We start from the raw sequence: 17,211 nt of genomic DNA on the forward strand, positions 1-17,211 counted from the left end.
GTCGATTAGGCCTCCGAAATGGTTTCGAAATGCATTTCTGGCTACGTCGGTTATTGGAATGAATAGAAAGTGGTTTGAAATGGTTGATCAATTTAATCATTAATTATTAATTTGCATTCAATTTTAAAGTTCTACTTTTTGGCACTGAAAATGCAAAATAAAAACAAATAATAATCCACGAAAAATTAAAGAATTTCTATATAAAGTCATAAATTGTTGTACATTTTTCGACCAAAAGACTCAAAACCAAAACCTAAAACATCAGCAAGTGTCCCAAATAATCCGAAAATAATCAAATAACTTCTGTTGAGGTCATAAAATTTTGGGACTGAATTAGTTTTACAGCCATTCTAACCCCATAAACTATAAGAAAATGTTTATAGCTTTCTAAGGATGGTAAGTTACGGACTATTGTGTGTGTGTGTGTGTGTGAGTTTTCTTTTTTCTCTCCCATTATGACTGCTTAAGACAATAAAATCTGTCTTGTGCCTCGAAAGTTAAACTATTTATATGTAATGATGTTTATTTTTTTTTTTCTTTTTTATTACTTGAATTTGTTATTTGTTCAAAACATCCATATGTGTCTTTGGGATTTGAACAGACATGTTGATAACGACAGTCTTTAATAGGTGGGTGGATGGAGTTGTAGAACATCAAGAAAAACTTAAGTGCTGTGAGTAATGGCTGAAAAGGGATGTGAAAGAAATTTCCTTAAAGGAAAGGTTTTTCCTAATTTTCTTTGGAATTTAAAGGAAATGTTGAAAAACTTGGCCAAGAGTGTTTGGCATGTTACTCCTTTTAAAAGTTCGTCGACAATTTTTTAATATTTTAAATTTAAGTTTTAAAGTTGGACTAGTGTCTAGAGCCATATTTGAAAATAATTCATGTCTTTGACAAAAATTTCACTTTTGTTTGATCTCCAAACACTTTTTCTAAATTACATTTTTCAAAACTTTTGCAACTTTTAAAAATCTCCCTTATTAAATTGTAATTTTCAATTTTCCCTTTTATTTAATGAACCAAAACGTACTACCGCTTTCACTGAACGCATTCGCATTTGATTTCAGTCAAGAAAAGAAAAAAAAACCGTCACCAAAATCTCCCTTTTCGTATCCTTTGCAATCAATTGAATATGCATTATCGTCACAATTGCACTGGCAATAAATCCCGAAAAAAACAAATGTCAAACACTTTCACCAACAAGAAAGTCCAGACAAAATCAAAGGACTGCCATAGCATTGAACATTCTGCGTAGCCCGAAAGAAAGAAGATGTCAAGTCAAACTTAAATGGCCATCGTCGTCGTCGTCAGACGAAAACAATTCAATAAAACCCCGAACGACAAACGCCAATTGCTCAAACAAACGTCAAGTGACAAATGCATCCAATCCAGGCATTTCATCTTAACTCGGTTGGTTGGCTGGCTAGCTGGCTTGGTTGGGGTGAAAGTGAAATATTAAAGAAAGGAAGTTAATGATGCTGTTGTTGTGTTTGGGTGTGGGAAGTTGATTTATCCTCAAGTTTTTAAACTATTTTTGAGACTACAAAATAGAAAAACTACGTATTTTTACTGGCAGAATATTCATGTTCAAAAATTGACTAAAATAGTTTGAAGAAATTTTGAAGACTTAATTATATATAAATTTAAAACTAATTTATCAATTTTACAAAAAAAAAAAAAAAAAAAAAAAAGACTTTTACCAATTTTTCTTGACTTTGGACATACTAAGAGATAAGTTTTATTAAAAATGTTTTTTTTTTTTTTTTGTAAAATTGATAAGTTAGTTTGAAATTAATTAATTATATAATTAAGTCTTCAAAATTTCTTCAAACTATTTTCCTGATTTCTTTAAATTTATGATTTTCAAAATTCCGACACTCTGTGCCAATTTTATAGGTTCGGGAATGTGAAAATTACTTAAACGCCATTTATAAGAGAAAAGGTCCAAAGAATCCCATATTATTATAATTTGCATGAGAAATATGTTTTGAAGTGGTGGGAACCAGGAGGAAATTCACTTATATTTGTTGAAAGGAGTAAAAACGTATCAGTCGGCAAATTTCATTAGTTTGGTTAAGAGATTTGGTGATCTATACGAGACTTGCAAGTGCCCCTAACTTGTCAAGGAAAACCCCACCTTAAAATTTTCTATTCGTTTCAACAATTCGTGTTAAGCTTTATATAATGCACAAATTGTTCAGTACCAAATTTTCAGACTTCCAAAATTTCATATATATATATATATATATATATATATATATATATATATATATATATATATATATATATATATATATATATATATATATATCAAGTTTTTCCTCTTTTTGGAAAGAATAATAGGAAAATGTTAACCCTTAAGCCAAAAAGTCTTTGAAATATTTATCTTCGAAGTTTATCGAGGAGGATATTAGTAAAACTATTACACAATACCACATTTAATTTTTCTGACCAAAACTTTTTCAAAGTCTCCATATGTAAACCCTAGAAACCAAAAGCGAGTGACCTCAATATCAAATTTCCGAATTTCAGCCAACAAACCACCAGATCTCAATCAAAGATACCAACAGTTTTCTAAACATCATATTTTAGGATTTCTGCTCTTTTATTTCCCCCATTCCCAAATTAAGTACCATTCAGTGCTATTATAGTACACATATTCTAGCTCCTTCTCTTAACCGCAGACACCAACAAATTTTAGAATTCCAATTCCATCCCTTCACCCAATACCAAATTTAGTAACATCTCTCCGTGCTAGACACCGAAAGTGATTCACAATTAGTAGCATTTTTTTTTTTTTTTTGATTTGAACGATTTTAGTACGAATTTGCAAAACCACCACCACATCTCAAACTCAGATACCAATAGCGACTATAATATCAAATTTCATATGTGTAATTTTCTCCATTATCAAATTAAGTACCATTAAGTACAATAATAGTAGGCATATCCAAAACCAGCGACTTTCCTTAATAACTAATGCCAACAGTGACACCCCAAATAATTTTCAGGATTCCAGCACTGTCCCTTCATTATATACAAAATTTAACAACACTTTTAATTTTAGTACTCACTCAAAATATTTCCATATCTCCATATTTTCATAGATTTTTTACGAATATTTTTCAATGACCACCCAAGCTTTAATCGTGGATATTTACAAGAATATTTTTCTGGAACCATCAAAGCTATAATTGTGCACTTTTTCAAGGACTATCAGAGTTATAGTCGTGGATTTTTTAAACAATATTTTTCAGGTGCCACCAATCGTGGGCTTTAAGTACCATCAAATCTGTAATCGTGGATTTTTAAAGAACATTTTACAAGCTAAAAACGCGGAGCTTTTAAAAAATACTTTCGAGGACAATCAACATTTCCTGGGACATATCATTTCACAGTTTCAGCTCTATCCATTCACTCAATACCAAAAATCGTACCATTCAGTACTTTTTGTACAAATCCACTTTCATATCGCAAATCCAAATACCAACAGGGACCTCAATATAAAATTCGAAAAAAATAGTACCATTCAGTACTTTTCGTACAATTATAGCACACATTTCCGAAAACAAATCCATATGACTACACTCGAATACCTTAAAACCAAATTTTTCACACATTATCAAATTTTGCCAATATAGTACTCCTTAGTACTTTTTTTGTACTTATAGTACCCATTTCGAATACCTCCTCTTTATCACAAACCTACCACCAACAGGGACTCCAATATCAAATTTAATAGAATTTAGTACGCATATCACAACAATCTACATATTTCCATCCCACACACCGTCGAGGAAACAACATCTATACAGGGTGAAATAAAATAACTGCAAAAAAGTCAAACGCCATAATTTTTACATTTTTTAATTTTTATTGAATAAAATCAAATAATGTCGGAAATAACATCAAATTTTAAAATAAGTTTAGATTTGTTCGAATTGGTCACCTTTGGCACGAATTATGGCTTGTTGACAAGTTGACATCTTTAGCAAGTAAACACGATCATTTTGATTTTTTACAAACTGCTGGAAAACGAATGTTTTCTCATCGGAGAAAACCAAATTTGGCAGTTCACCACTTTCGGCCAAGCGAAGCAACTCTTTACCTCTTTTGAGTCTATATCCTTTCCGTTGCGGTGTAAGTTCTTGCAATTTTTGGAATTTCAATGGCTTTACCCCGAGCTGATTTTTCAATATTTGCCGAATGGAATATTTCGATGTGTTTAGCTCACGAGCCATTTTTCGGCCACTGCGACGCGGGTTTCGATCAAATCGCTTCTTGACTTTTCTAACCATTTCTGCTGATGTTGCTGTTTTCTTCCGTCCACTTCCTTTACGTCGGGCTACACTACCAGTATCGCGGTAACGAGCGATGGTACGAGACGCAAAAGATTTATTCACTTTTAAATGCTGGAGTGCTCCAACGGTAACCACTTGTGGTTTTCCAGCCAAATATAAAGAAATCACACTATCCCGCTTGAATTATATTACGAATATCTTTTTTTTTTCTGGAAAATTCTCACCAAAATGTTTTTGTACGCTTGTAAACAATATGAGTTACCACTGGAATAATTTTAACAGCTGTCGGACGAGCGGCTTAGAAATGACAGCAGTCTGAAGTTGGTTGCAGTTTTTTCATATCACTCTGTATTCTAATCAAAATTTCACCTTAAATCACAGCGTAAAACATATATCTAGGTTTCAAAGTTTTTAAGAAAATTACACTCGTAATTTATGTACTGCAAGTAAAAATTGGTTTGTAAATGACAACCCCAAGCTAAACTTTTTTGAGACCTTTATATAGCCTTGGCCATGCATAAAGGGATTCCAGTATTTATTAAGTTTTGGATTATTTCAAGAATCATTGATTTACAAAATGGGCTTTATCGGTCCACTTTTTGGTGCTGTCCATATAGGGTTTAACCCCGGAATTCATCCAAAGAGACTTTTTTTCCAAAAGGCACATTTGAATCGTATAAGAAATTGAATACCCTCTGTAGCCATAAGTAGGAATACAATATATAATAGCAATAGAAATTACAAAATATTACAGAGCTTACTTTGATAATATTGGAATAATCCATCTTCGCCAATTTTTACCGGAATCTTGCCACCTTCGGGGGCAAGTTTCCTTTAGCTTAAATCCCGCAAATTATACCCCCTTAAATATATATTCAAGGAGAAGACAAAGACCAATAATCACCACTGTGTGACGATATCATTCAAAAAGGCGTTCAACAGAAATAAACTGTTTTGAGAGTCAAGCAGCATAACATTCTCCATAATTATCATTGTTGGCAAGTTTGCAACATTAATTTTATTACCTGCAATTATTTCACATTATTTACTTTTAAAACAAGTTCGCAACGGAAAGAGCGGCAGCATCTTAACTTTTTACATTTTGAAATGTTTTCTCATCGTCATTTCACAAAAGTTTCGCTCCCCCTCCCACTCCCCACATAACAACATTTAATATGAAAGTATGGAGGGTGGAGGAAATATTAACTTTTGTTATGAAAACTCATATTTTCTTGCCATTAATTACAATTAATTTATGAATGAGGTTTTCAAGCCGAGACCATAACACCTTCAACCCACCCTCTCCCACCTAAAGAGAAATAACAGAGGAAATGAAAATGTTACCAATAAGATTATCCCTCTCCAAAGGCCCACACACATATACACACTCACATGCTGTTGATAATGATGATAATATATGTGTTTGTGAATACGTGTCTGACTTTAATGAGGCTAAGAACTGCCGCCCAAAAGCGGAATGGGGGTGCTCAGAGGAAGTAAATTTACACCAACGTGTCTATTTATCAAGTGATTGATTAGACCACAACATGCCAAGCGTTAACAACAACAACAGCAGCAGCAGAATACCAATACATACATTCGTATGAACACACATGACCTGAAGTACAAGTACATTCCGGTCTAAACATTTGTATTGGTGTAAATTATGAGTCTACGACAAGAGACAAGAATTGATATCCTCGTCCGAGCTAATATATCGACATGTATGTGCGAATGTATGTTGGTATGTGTGTGTGTCTGCATGAAATGCCAAAACAAATGCCAGATAAGAGATATCTTTATTACCAATAATATTTCTTGCTAATTGTTCGCTACAAGGTATAGCACTTAAAACTTTTGCTTGGAAAATATCTATATTCGGCACGTATTTTTAATGAAATTGTATTATTTGCTAAAATAAATAATATATATAATTTTATTGAAATTGATGAGAAATACATTAAACAGAAATGTAATAGAAACCTTTATCTGTTACAATCCGAAAGTGTCAATATTGAGATTTTCTATGCAATTGTTTGGGAAAGAGTAAAAATAAAATTAAATATTAAATAAAATTGATTATGGTAAAAATGAAAAGAATAAAAAAATCAAAATGAACGATAGGAGAGAGGTTACACTGTGCGACAAAATTATTTTTTTTTTTTTTGCAATAATTACAGGGAAACTGCATCAGGTTATGAAAGTAGTGCTAACAATAGATGATATATGTATCGGCGTTTCGAAAGTTTACATCGCAAAGCAACCTAAGCGGAGGGGAGGGGGGTGTTGTGGGTTAACTCCTCTCCCTTGCAAACTTTTAGAAATTTTCGGATAAGGATTCTTTTGTTGTATAGTGTCTTTGGCAATATTTTAAACAAAACACGAGAATTATTTTGGTGGAGAAAAAATGTGCAAAATTCTTTTTCAAATCATCGTTTTGGAAGGATAACGTCGAAGACAGAAATATTCTCAATTAAATTTTACTATAAGTTACCAAAAAGTAGAAATCTTTATTTCCACGTCTGTGAATTTCATTGAAAAAATAATTTAAAAAAATCCACGTCGGTGATAGTCATTGAAAAAAATTTTAAAAAATCCAGGTAATTAATAACCGTTGAAAAATATTTTTTAAAAAAATCCAGGTAATTAGTAGTGATTAAAAATATGCTTTAAAAGATATAGGTATCTAATAGTCCTTGAAAAATATTAAAAAAACAGGTATGTGATAGTTATTGAAAAAAAATTTTTTTAAAAAATCCACGTCTGTGATAGTCATTGAAAAAAATAATTTTTAAAAAATTCAAGTCTGTGATAGTCCATGCAAAAAATATTTTTAAAAAATCCACGTCTGTGATAGACCCTGAATAAATAATTAAAAAACTTCACGTAATTGAAAAAAAAATGACTTTCAAAAAATTCACAGAAACGAGTGAGTAGGACTCATAATAATTTTTAAAAAATCCACGACAGTAATAGTCATTGAAAAAATAATTTTTAAAAAATCCACGACTGTAATAGTCATTGAAAAAATAATTTTTAAAAAATCCACGACTGTAATAGTCATTAAAAAAATAATTTTTAAAAAATCCACGACTGTAATAGTCATTGAAAAAATAATTTTTATAAAATCCACGACTGTAATAGTCATTGAAAAAATAATTTTTAAGAAATCCACGACTGTAATAGTCATTGAAAAAATAATTTTTAAAAAATCCACGACTGTAATAGTCATTGAAAAAATAATTTTTAAAAAATCCACGACTGTAATAGTCATTGAAAAATTAATTTTTAAAAAATCCACGACTGTAATAGTCATTGAAAAAATAATTTTTAAAAAATCCACGACTGTAATAGTCATTGAAAAAATAATTTTTAAAAAGTCCACGGCTGTAATAGACATTGAAAAAATATTTTTTAAAAAATCCAAGTCTATGATAGTCATTGAAAAAATAATTTTTAAAAAGTCCACGTCTATGATAGTCATTGAAAAAATAATTTTTAAAAAATCCACGTTTGTAATAGACATTGAAAAATCCACGTCTGCAATGGATTTTGAAAAAATAATTTTTAGAAAATCCACGTTTGTAATAGACATTGAAAAAATCCACGTCTGCAATGGATTTTGAAAAAATAATTTTTACAAAAAAACTCGTAAGTGGTAGTCATTGACAAACTAATTTTTACAAAAATCCTCGTCAGTGGTAGTCATTGACAAAATAATTTTTAAAAAATCCACGTCTGTAATAGTAATTGAAAAATTAATTTTTAAAAAATCCACGTTTGTAATAGACATTGCAAAAATAATGTTTACAAAATTCACGTCTGTGAGAGTCCTTGCAAAAATAATTTTTGAAAAATCCACGTCTGTGATAGCCATTGAAAAAGTAATTTATAAAAAAATACACGTCTGTTAAAAAATCCACGTCTGTGATAGCCATTGAAAAAATAATTTATAAAAAAATACACGTCTGTGATAGCCATTGAAAAAATAATTTATAAAAAAATACACGTCTGTTAAAAAATCCATCAAATCTGAGATATTCTTTGAAATATTTTCAAAAAAAAAATCCACGTCTGAGAAATTCCTTGAAATATTTTTTAAAAAATCCACGTCTGAGATATTCTTTGAAATATTTTCAAAAAAAAAATCCACGTCTGAGAAATTCCTTGAAATATTTTTTAAAAAATCCACGTCTGAGATATTCTTTGAAATATTTTCAAAAAATCCACGTCTGAGATATTCTTTGAAATATTTTCAAAAAAAAAAAAATCCACGTCTGAGAAATTCCTTGAAATATTTTTTAAAAAATCCACGTCTGAGATATTCTTTGAAATATTTTCAATAAAAAAATCCACGTCTGAGAAATTCCTTGAGATATTTTTTAAAAAATCCACGTCCGAGATATTCCTTGAAATACTTTTATTTAATTTAAATATTAATCCACGCATCATTTAGTCTTGAAAACAATAATTTTTAAAATACTACGTATTTGATAATCCTTGAGAACAACAATTGATAAAAATTCCACGTCTGAGATAGCCCTTGAAAACAATAATTATTAAAAAAATCCACGTCTCTGATAGTCCTTGAAAAACATTAATTGTTTAAAATCCACGCCTGAGATAGTCTTTGAAAAGAATAAACTGTATCCGGTGGTCCCTGAAAAAAATTTCCTTTAAAAAAGAAGAATCGATATTTCCCAAATTCCTATAAAAATATTCATTTAATAAATTCACGTTCGTAAATCCACGTCGCTGAAATTACATAAAAATCGATTTTTCTAAAAGACCCCTTACTAAATTCTTAAAGAATCCGTTCTCTTAGTTCTAATAAACTTAGAAAAAATCATAATTTTTGATATTCCTTAAAAATATATACTTAAAAAAAACTTCAAAATAACCCACCCTCCTGATAGTTTTGAAAAATATTTTTTTGAAATGTCCATGTTTCCAATATTCCTTAAAATTCAGGATTTTAAGATTCCTCGAAGAAAATAGTTTTTAAAAAATCACGTTGAGATAGTCCTTGAAAATTATTTTTTCAAGCAATGCATGCATATGATAGTCCTTGGAAAAAATTACATTTAAAAAATCCAGGTCTGTGACAATACTTGACAAGACATTTTTTTTTAATTCACGTATGTGATTGTACTTGCCCAATTTATTGTTTTTAATTCACTTCTGTGATAGTCCTTGAAAAAAAAATTGTTTCTAAAACCACGTCCCTTGAAAAATATCCTTTAAAAAATCCACGTGTCTAGTGGTCCTTCAACAATTTTTTTTTTAAATCGACAACTCTGATAGCCCTTAAAAATCCACATTTTTAAAATTCTCATAAATATAATAAATTCGCGTTCGTAAATCCACGTCGCTAGGAGTTGTTAAAAATTCACTTTCCTAAAAGACCCTTAAAAATAGGATTCTCTTAGTTATTTAAAAACGTTTCACGAAATAACAATTTTTAATAGTCCCTAAAAATATATACTTTACATTAACCTACGCCCCTGATAGTCTTTGAAAAATATTTTTTGAACTGTCCATGTTTAGAATAGTCTTTAAAAATATGCAGGGTTTCAAGATTCCTTGAAAAAATGTTTTTAAAAATTCTTAAACCTGAGAGTTGAGATATAAATGTTTTTAAAGGACTCCAGGACTTCCGACTCCGAGAGTTCTTAAACAATTATTCGTTGAAAAAAGGTATATAAGGATTACGGCAATACTTTTGTTGAATAGAAATTCGATTCGATAAAAACAGTTTACGAGAAGGATTACGTCTTCATTTGACACAATGTAGGTTGTTAACCTTCCGATTCACTACATATGTTTATAAAATGTCGTTAATTGTTCTTGGTGTCGGTAGCGTATGATTGCTTTGAAATTTCTACAATTAATAAAGTATACGTACACGTGTTTTAATTTTTGGAATTTGCAAAATTACACATTTGTGTCTGTATTTAATTCAACATAAAATTTATAGCCTATGAACACCGGAGAGATAATTTCTATTTTACGTCACATAAAAGAATTAAATTCTGAAATTAAATGCTGCCTCACCGCAAAGACCAACACAAATAAATTTTACTTGCAACCATATGTTTTCACTTATCATGTCCTCCATAGAAATATGTTGGCTTTGCAACTCCTTTTTTGTTCGCTTCATACCAACCTCTCCGACACCCATGCTCGTAACACCGGCTCTATGCTAGACAACTTAGTAAGCTAGGCAACTAGTCGACGTCGTCGCCGTCGCCGTCCTCGTCGCTGTAGTCATCGTCAGTCGTCTGTGCTAGATTGTATAACATTTTAATCCTGCTTAATAATTAGTTATTTTGCAACAAATACAACTATGGCTACAACTAAAAACTAACACTATCACACTACAACAAAAATATATGAAAATATCTATACATAAAGAGGAAGAAGAAGAAGTACTATTTGAAAAGTCCTTTGGTGGTATCTTGGCTGCATTGTTAGATGAGACGGCTGACGTTGCCGCTACTCTGCAACGTGCTTAGAAAGTTTAATTCTAATATAGACAGAGAGAAAAAACCCACACACACTCACACCCAGAAGTTCTTTTGGCAAGGGAAACTTGTCAGGGGAGAACCGGAGGTTCCAGTAGTTACGTGTGGTCGATATCTAGCACAAGTACGAGGCATGAAGAAGCAAAAAAAGAAAGAGAAAAAAATTGTTGAGTAAAGAAATTCCTACATAAATACTTGTAGTATTAAGATATCGCGTTTCTTTGCCAACCGCAACCGCACACACTTGTCGATGTGTGTTTGCCACACACTTGTAAGAAGTAAAAGAAAATATGAACGGCCAAGGAGAAAAAAACCTAAATTAAATATTATCATTAATAGAAGGAAGGAACGAACGATGCAATGAAATAACATAAAAATAAATTTTCAATTAAAGCGAAAAATACATAATTTTTTTGCCAGAATTGAAGGGCTACTTACAAATGCAGGTCGAGTACAAATGAAAAATTATTGGACTTGAAGTTGTGCTGAGGAATATAATGAGGGCATGGTGTTTCGTTTTTTTTCTATCAGTAAAATATTATTATTTAATTTAGCGAACACATAATATTTGTGATAATTATTTTAGTGCCAGTGCCAATACCTACAAAATAGTAGGGGATTTTTTATAATTGAAATCGGAAAAGATGATTGAAATTTAAGGAACTCATTATATATGTTTTAAATATAAAATGGGAACAACACCAATATTTTTAAAATTCCGAGATGTGTTGTTATTTAGAGTTGAGATAATTTTGGGTTTTGGAAATGTTAGCCTTGAACCCGAAAATTTGTAATTTCATGTACTCGTATATCAATCCAACCCTGTTGGAACTGGCAAATGGGAATATTATAAAATTTAACACTTTTGAGTGGTAACTCATCGCAAAACATTTGTTAAAGTCCCTATTAAACTGTAAATTTAAATTTTAGGCGATTTGAGGGTTTAAATACAATTTATAAACAGATTTTATACCGTTTCGAAATAGAAAAATTTAAAAGATACCTCCAGTTATCTGTGAGTGTGATATTAAGCGATGTTAAAGGATAATTTTTACCAAATCCGTTTCAGGACATTTGGAGTCGATAAAGCTATGTTCATCCGACAGTTTGTCTGGCTAGTGCGCATGATAACTTTCGAAGGAAGTATCCGATTTGATCCAAACTTGGTACATCGTAATATTGTTGTCAAACTTAGATCGAGTTCGGAGATGGGCAATGTCGGCCCACTCCTTCTGGTACCTCCCCCACAAAATGTTAAAGTATTCAAAGAAAACAAGTAAAAAAGCTGTAAGTTCGGCCGGGCCGAAATTTTAATACCCTCCACCATTTGGTACAAATTTGGCAATTTTTCAAAAAAGAAAAAAATTAAATCCGTAAAAACTTCTGTTAAAATCTTAAAAATACCGAATGCCTATACGACGACGTGGACCTGCATAGGCAACTTTTGTCATTAGTTATAACAATATTTAAATGCAAAACTTGAAAAAAAATCTGTTTATTATGTAGCTAAAATCATCAAAATATCGAATATAGGGGTACCGTTATATGGGGGCTATACGGAGACGTGGACCTACATGACCCATTTTCTGTTTAATGCTGCAGTATCTATTACGAACTTAGTAGTATCCATTTTGAACTTCAAATGCCAAATTTGAAACAATTCCGCTGAATAATGTCGCTAAAATCATCAAAATACCGAATATCGGGAGGTACCGTTATATGGGGGCTATATGATAACGTGGACCTACATGGCCCATTTATGAACTTATTCTGCCTACTGGCAAAATATACATGTGTGCAAAATTTTAGCCTTCCATCTCAATTGTGATTACAACAGACAGACAGACACACAGACAAACGGACATGGCTAAATCATCTTAGAATTTTACGCTGATCAAGAATATATATACTCTGTGTGGTGTGACATGAGTATTTCGAGGAGTTACAAACGGAATGACAAAATTAATATACCCTCCATAGTATGGTGGAGGGTATAAAAACTTACGACACAGAAGAAGAACAGATACTCCGATTTTGCTCCAACTTTGCAAATCATAATATTTGAATGAGTGCTAAGTCACGTGAGAAAATCGACAAAATCGGTCCACTCCATCAAAGGGTCAACATTTTGAATAATTATATATCATCAAATGTAATATAAGATTGTCTTGAAATTTAGCAAATTGAATTTTGAATATTCATGAAGCTCATTAAACACGAAATTATCATCCGATTCCTTTCAGACTTGGCACATCTCGATATTTCTATCGACTCCAGATCTGTGGTGAAGATAGAAGAGATCGAGCAATTCCTTCTGGTACCTCGACCACAGAGGTTCAAAGTTTTGAATAAAGCAATCGATCATAAAATGCGAAAAAGATCCAGTTCTCTTTAAATTACACACATCACAATATTTTTATTAACCCAAGGTCTGGTTTGTAAAGGGTCAAAATTCTGAATACCCATGATGCTCATAAAACGCGAAATTAACATCCATATTCATTCACACTTGGAACATGTCAATATATCCATCAAGAAAGGATCTGTTTTAAATATGATAGAGATCGGACCATTTCTTCTGGTACCTCCTCCACATAGGGCTCAAGGTTAAAAAAAAAAAACTATCAAAGAAAGCGAAATAAGCATCCAACTCTCTTAAAATTTGAGACAAACAAACATTTCTGCTAACACAAGATCTATTATGAAGATGATATATATCTGCGAACTCCTCCTGGTACCTTACCCACAAAGCTTCACAAATTTCAGTACTTTTAACTGTCATGATTTGAGAAAAAAAACTCAGCTTAAAATCTGCAACATCTAAATATTTCTCTCAACCAGAAACCAGGTTCGGTCGAATATATCTGGTATCTCATGCACATTTTTCACATAGCTCATATAAAGAGAAGAAAGCAATCGATATAGTCCAAACCTGGCACGTTTCAATATTTAAATCATATTTTTTTTAGGTCCGATATGAAGTGAACAACTTTGGCCAATTCCTTCGGAACCTGCGCCATTGAGGGTCAACAATTTGAATAATCATAACAGAAGTCAAAATTTATTTAAGTGTTCGATTGGCTGAGGGTATGTATCTGTTTAGGAAAGCGACTGATACTTTTCAACTTTTTTTTCATTTATGAATTTGAGATCCCTCATCTAAGAACATGTTCGCCGGTTGTAGGTTCAAAGGTTATTATCAATTAAAGAGAAAGGTTCGCTTTGTTAATTGTTTTGAACCATCAAAACCATGATAGTATCTACAATATTTTATATTTAATTTTTCAAACAATTTTCTGTAGAAATTATAAAGAATTCACAGCTAAATATTTAACGAAAATACTTCCTTAATATTCACTGCAGCGATAATAAAATTATAACCTAAAAAAATGTAATGCTAGCTGGTGGCAAGAGCAACAACAAACGCTTTCCGACAAAGAAACAATTCAACATTTACATTTGAACAAACGTTGTAAATGTTCAACTTTACAAAAATTGCATTTGAATAACAGTGAAAATATTCACAAAGACAAAGATAAGAAGAAAAATGCAGGGTAAAGTAAAAGACAGGTGCAAGGATGTGTGTGGACATTGTGAAAAAGAAATAACTTAAAAAGAGATTTCTATTCCTTCAAAAGAGAAGTTAGGTTGGTCCATGAATGACTGTGAATGCCCTACAGATGAATACGAATGTCTTCGATGAAAATGTATCTATGGAAAATTATTAGAAATGCTGTATATAGCACATTCTGAAGAGCTTCTGGCTATAAAGGACCTGTATAGGGTCTCCTATATGAATTCTTCTATTAATGGAGAACCTGAAGATGAATCCTAAGAAAATATTGTATGCAACGAACTTTCAAAATTTCATGTGAAGATGACCATTAGAATGTCTTCTACCTATAGAAAATCTTCAAAATCTGATTTATAAAGAATATTTAGAAAGTTTTCTCATGTTCAGAAGAACTATATAAGTCCCTCCTTATATAGAAGACATTTAGAATAAACACATTTATAAGACCTTCTTTATGGAGGACCATTAGAAAGGCTCCTATACAAAGCAGATCATTAGAAAATATTTTATGCATGGGGACCTCAAAAAAATTTCCTATTTATAAATGACATTGAAATTCTTCTGTCCACAGAGGAACTTTGAAAGATCTTCAAACTATAGTAGCATTTTATGACAAATAAATTTGCGTACTATTTTGACTTATTACGATCGCGTTTAAAGAGACTTATCAAGCATATTTAGAAAAAAGAACAACAGGAAATCCTGGCGATTGGCTTGGTTGTTAATAATTTCCCCCAAAATAATTCTCGTTTTGTTATCTGCGTTATTGACGGAGAGACACCATGTATCTAAAATTTACGGATTTAGACACATGATTCCAAGGAATCTTAACCTGAACGTGACAGTCTATAATGGGACTTCAATCTGTGATCATCCACCGCTACGATCTTTTTTCTTAAGGGGTCCTTAAATGTGTCCTGTCTTCTTTAAGGGGACCTTATCTCCACAGAAAACCTTATATCACTCCTCCACACGAAAAGAGAGCATAATAGCTCTTACTGGTCCCTTAAAAAATGTACCGTACCTTTTTTGAGTTTTTGTAATTTTCGTAGTCTTCAAGTGCGAATTTGCCAAACTTATCTTTAGGCGACCTTACGGGGGTCGTATGACTATAGAGAGCCATTAGCAGGTCTGTCTTCTATAGAGGACCTTCGGAAGGTGATCTATCAAGAGAAGACCTTCAGAAGGTCTTTTATCTATGGACTAGCATAGGCTACTAGAATATGCCCGCTACTTCGTATGCGGAAACGTTCACACAATTTCTAATAGTACCAAATGTGCAATTTAGTACTTGTGGCATACATATCGTTCGAATTAAAAAAAACTCTTTAGTCTATAGTCCAAATTTCAGATTTCCAGCTCTACTACTTCCCCTAATAATAAAGTTAGTACTATTTTGTCCTTTTTGTACTTTTTAGTGTGTATTTCCAAATTCCTCGCAAAGTACAAAATTTCGAAAACTATCACACCCCTACTTCTAGCCAGTATTGTTAATTTCAAATTTGAGGATTCCAGCTCCAACCGTTCCTCCAAATTTGAATTGTACCAAATATAGTACCGTTTAGTACTTTTCGTATGCATGAGCACCCACTTCCAAAACTTCTTCCATACATCGTCCCTACTGCTTAAAATTGATTCCCATTATAAATTTCAAGTTTTTAGCTCTAAACGTTCACATGATGCAAAATAGTACCAAATATAGTACGTTTTGGTGCTTTTCGTACACTAATAGTGCACATTTCCAAAAAATCCTTTGGTACATCCAACATACACTCCATCAGTGAATTTTATTCCAAATTTAAGAATTCTAACTCTACTAGCTCGTCAAATACAAAAGGGTACAATATTTAGTACCTTTTAGTACTTTTAATACCGCTCTAGTACGAATTTCCAAAAACCCAGCCTTGTCTGACCCCTTTGGACCAAGAGTGACCCTTACCCAAAATTTCAAGATTCTTTCGACTCCTAACACCTGTACTGTTATAGGGTACTATTGAGCCATTTTTTCTTGTGCCGTTCTTTTTTCAAAACCTTTCCTTTCTTTACTTTCGACGCATGAACTAAAAGGCTACCTATCTTCTGTCTTTGGTTTCTGTTTGGAATTTTTATATATTTCATGGCATTCATTTTTGCTTTGGCTTCTGTTTTTACTACTTTGCTATCCATAAAAATCTACGTCAAGTGTCATCAAAAAGTCATCTTGTTTTTGTGCAAAAAATAAGGATGGGTATGGACCACCAACACACAACCCACCCACCCATGCAGAGACACACACACAGCCACCTCCACCTAAAGTACTTTGGTGTTCAATGGCATGCTCTTTCCTCTTTTTCTCTTCCAACTCAACCGGGCATATCTTTAAGACAGAAAGGAAGGCATCTTTGAGATAAAACTTAAACGAATACCGCCGCCGCCGTCATATACCCGTAGCATAATACTTTTTCTACGGGGCAACTCTTCTTCCCAACCTTGTGCTGTGTCATAAGGATATGCTTTTTGGCACGGAGTGGAAATTTATAGAAAATATCTGTTCCTTTTGCGTAGCTGAGCAATGATGTTAAATGGCAGAGTTTTGATTTTTATGATTTTTACGTGTGCCTAAGTTTTGATGAGATTTGCTGCTTCTGTCGAGATTTGTTGGTTGTTTGCCCTGTTTGTCTGCGCTTATTCGTTGATGCTGCCGTCGAGATTTTTGCATATGATTTTGTTTGGCAAAAACAAAAATTAGAGAAAATAAGAAATGGTTATCCTTTAAAATTTTCGGGCGTATTAGCCAATACCGTGATTATTTATGCCCAGCACGTGTGGTGTT

General features: G+C 32.2%; 1 long non-coding RNA gene across 1 annotated transcript in view; it reads right to left on the reverse strand.

Annotated features, from left to right (window-relative positions):
• Positions 1-17,211, reverse strand: part of LOC109612356 (uncharacterized) — a 211,432-nt gene that overhangs the window by 49,599 nt on the left and 144,622 nt on the right. The window lies entirely within an intron of this gene.

Source organism: Musca domestica, unplaced genomic scaffold (assembly GCF_030504385.1).
Source record: "Musca domestica strain aabys unplaced genomic scaffold, Musca_domestica.polishedcontigs.V.1.1 19, whole genome shotgun sequence".
NCBI classification, from domain to species: domain Eukaryota; kingdom Metazoa; phylum Arthropoda; class Insecta; order Diptera; family Muscidae; genus Musca; species Musca domestica.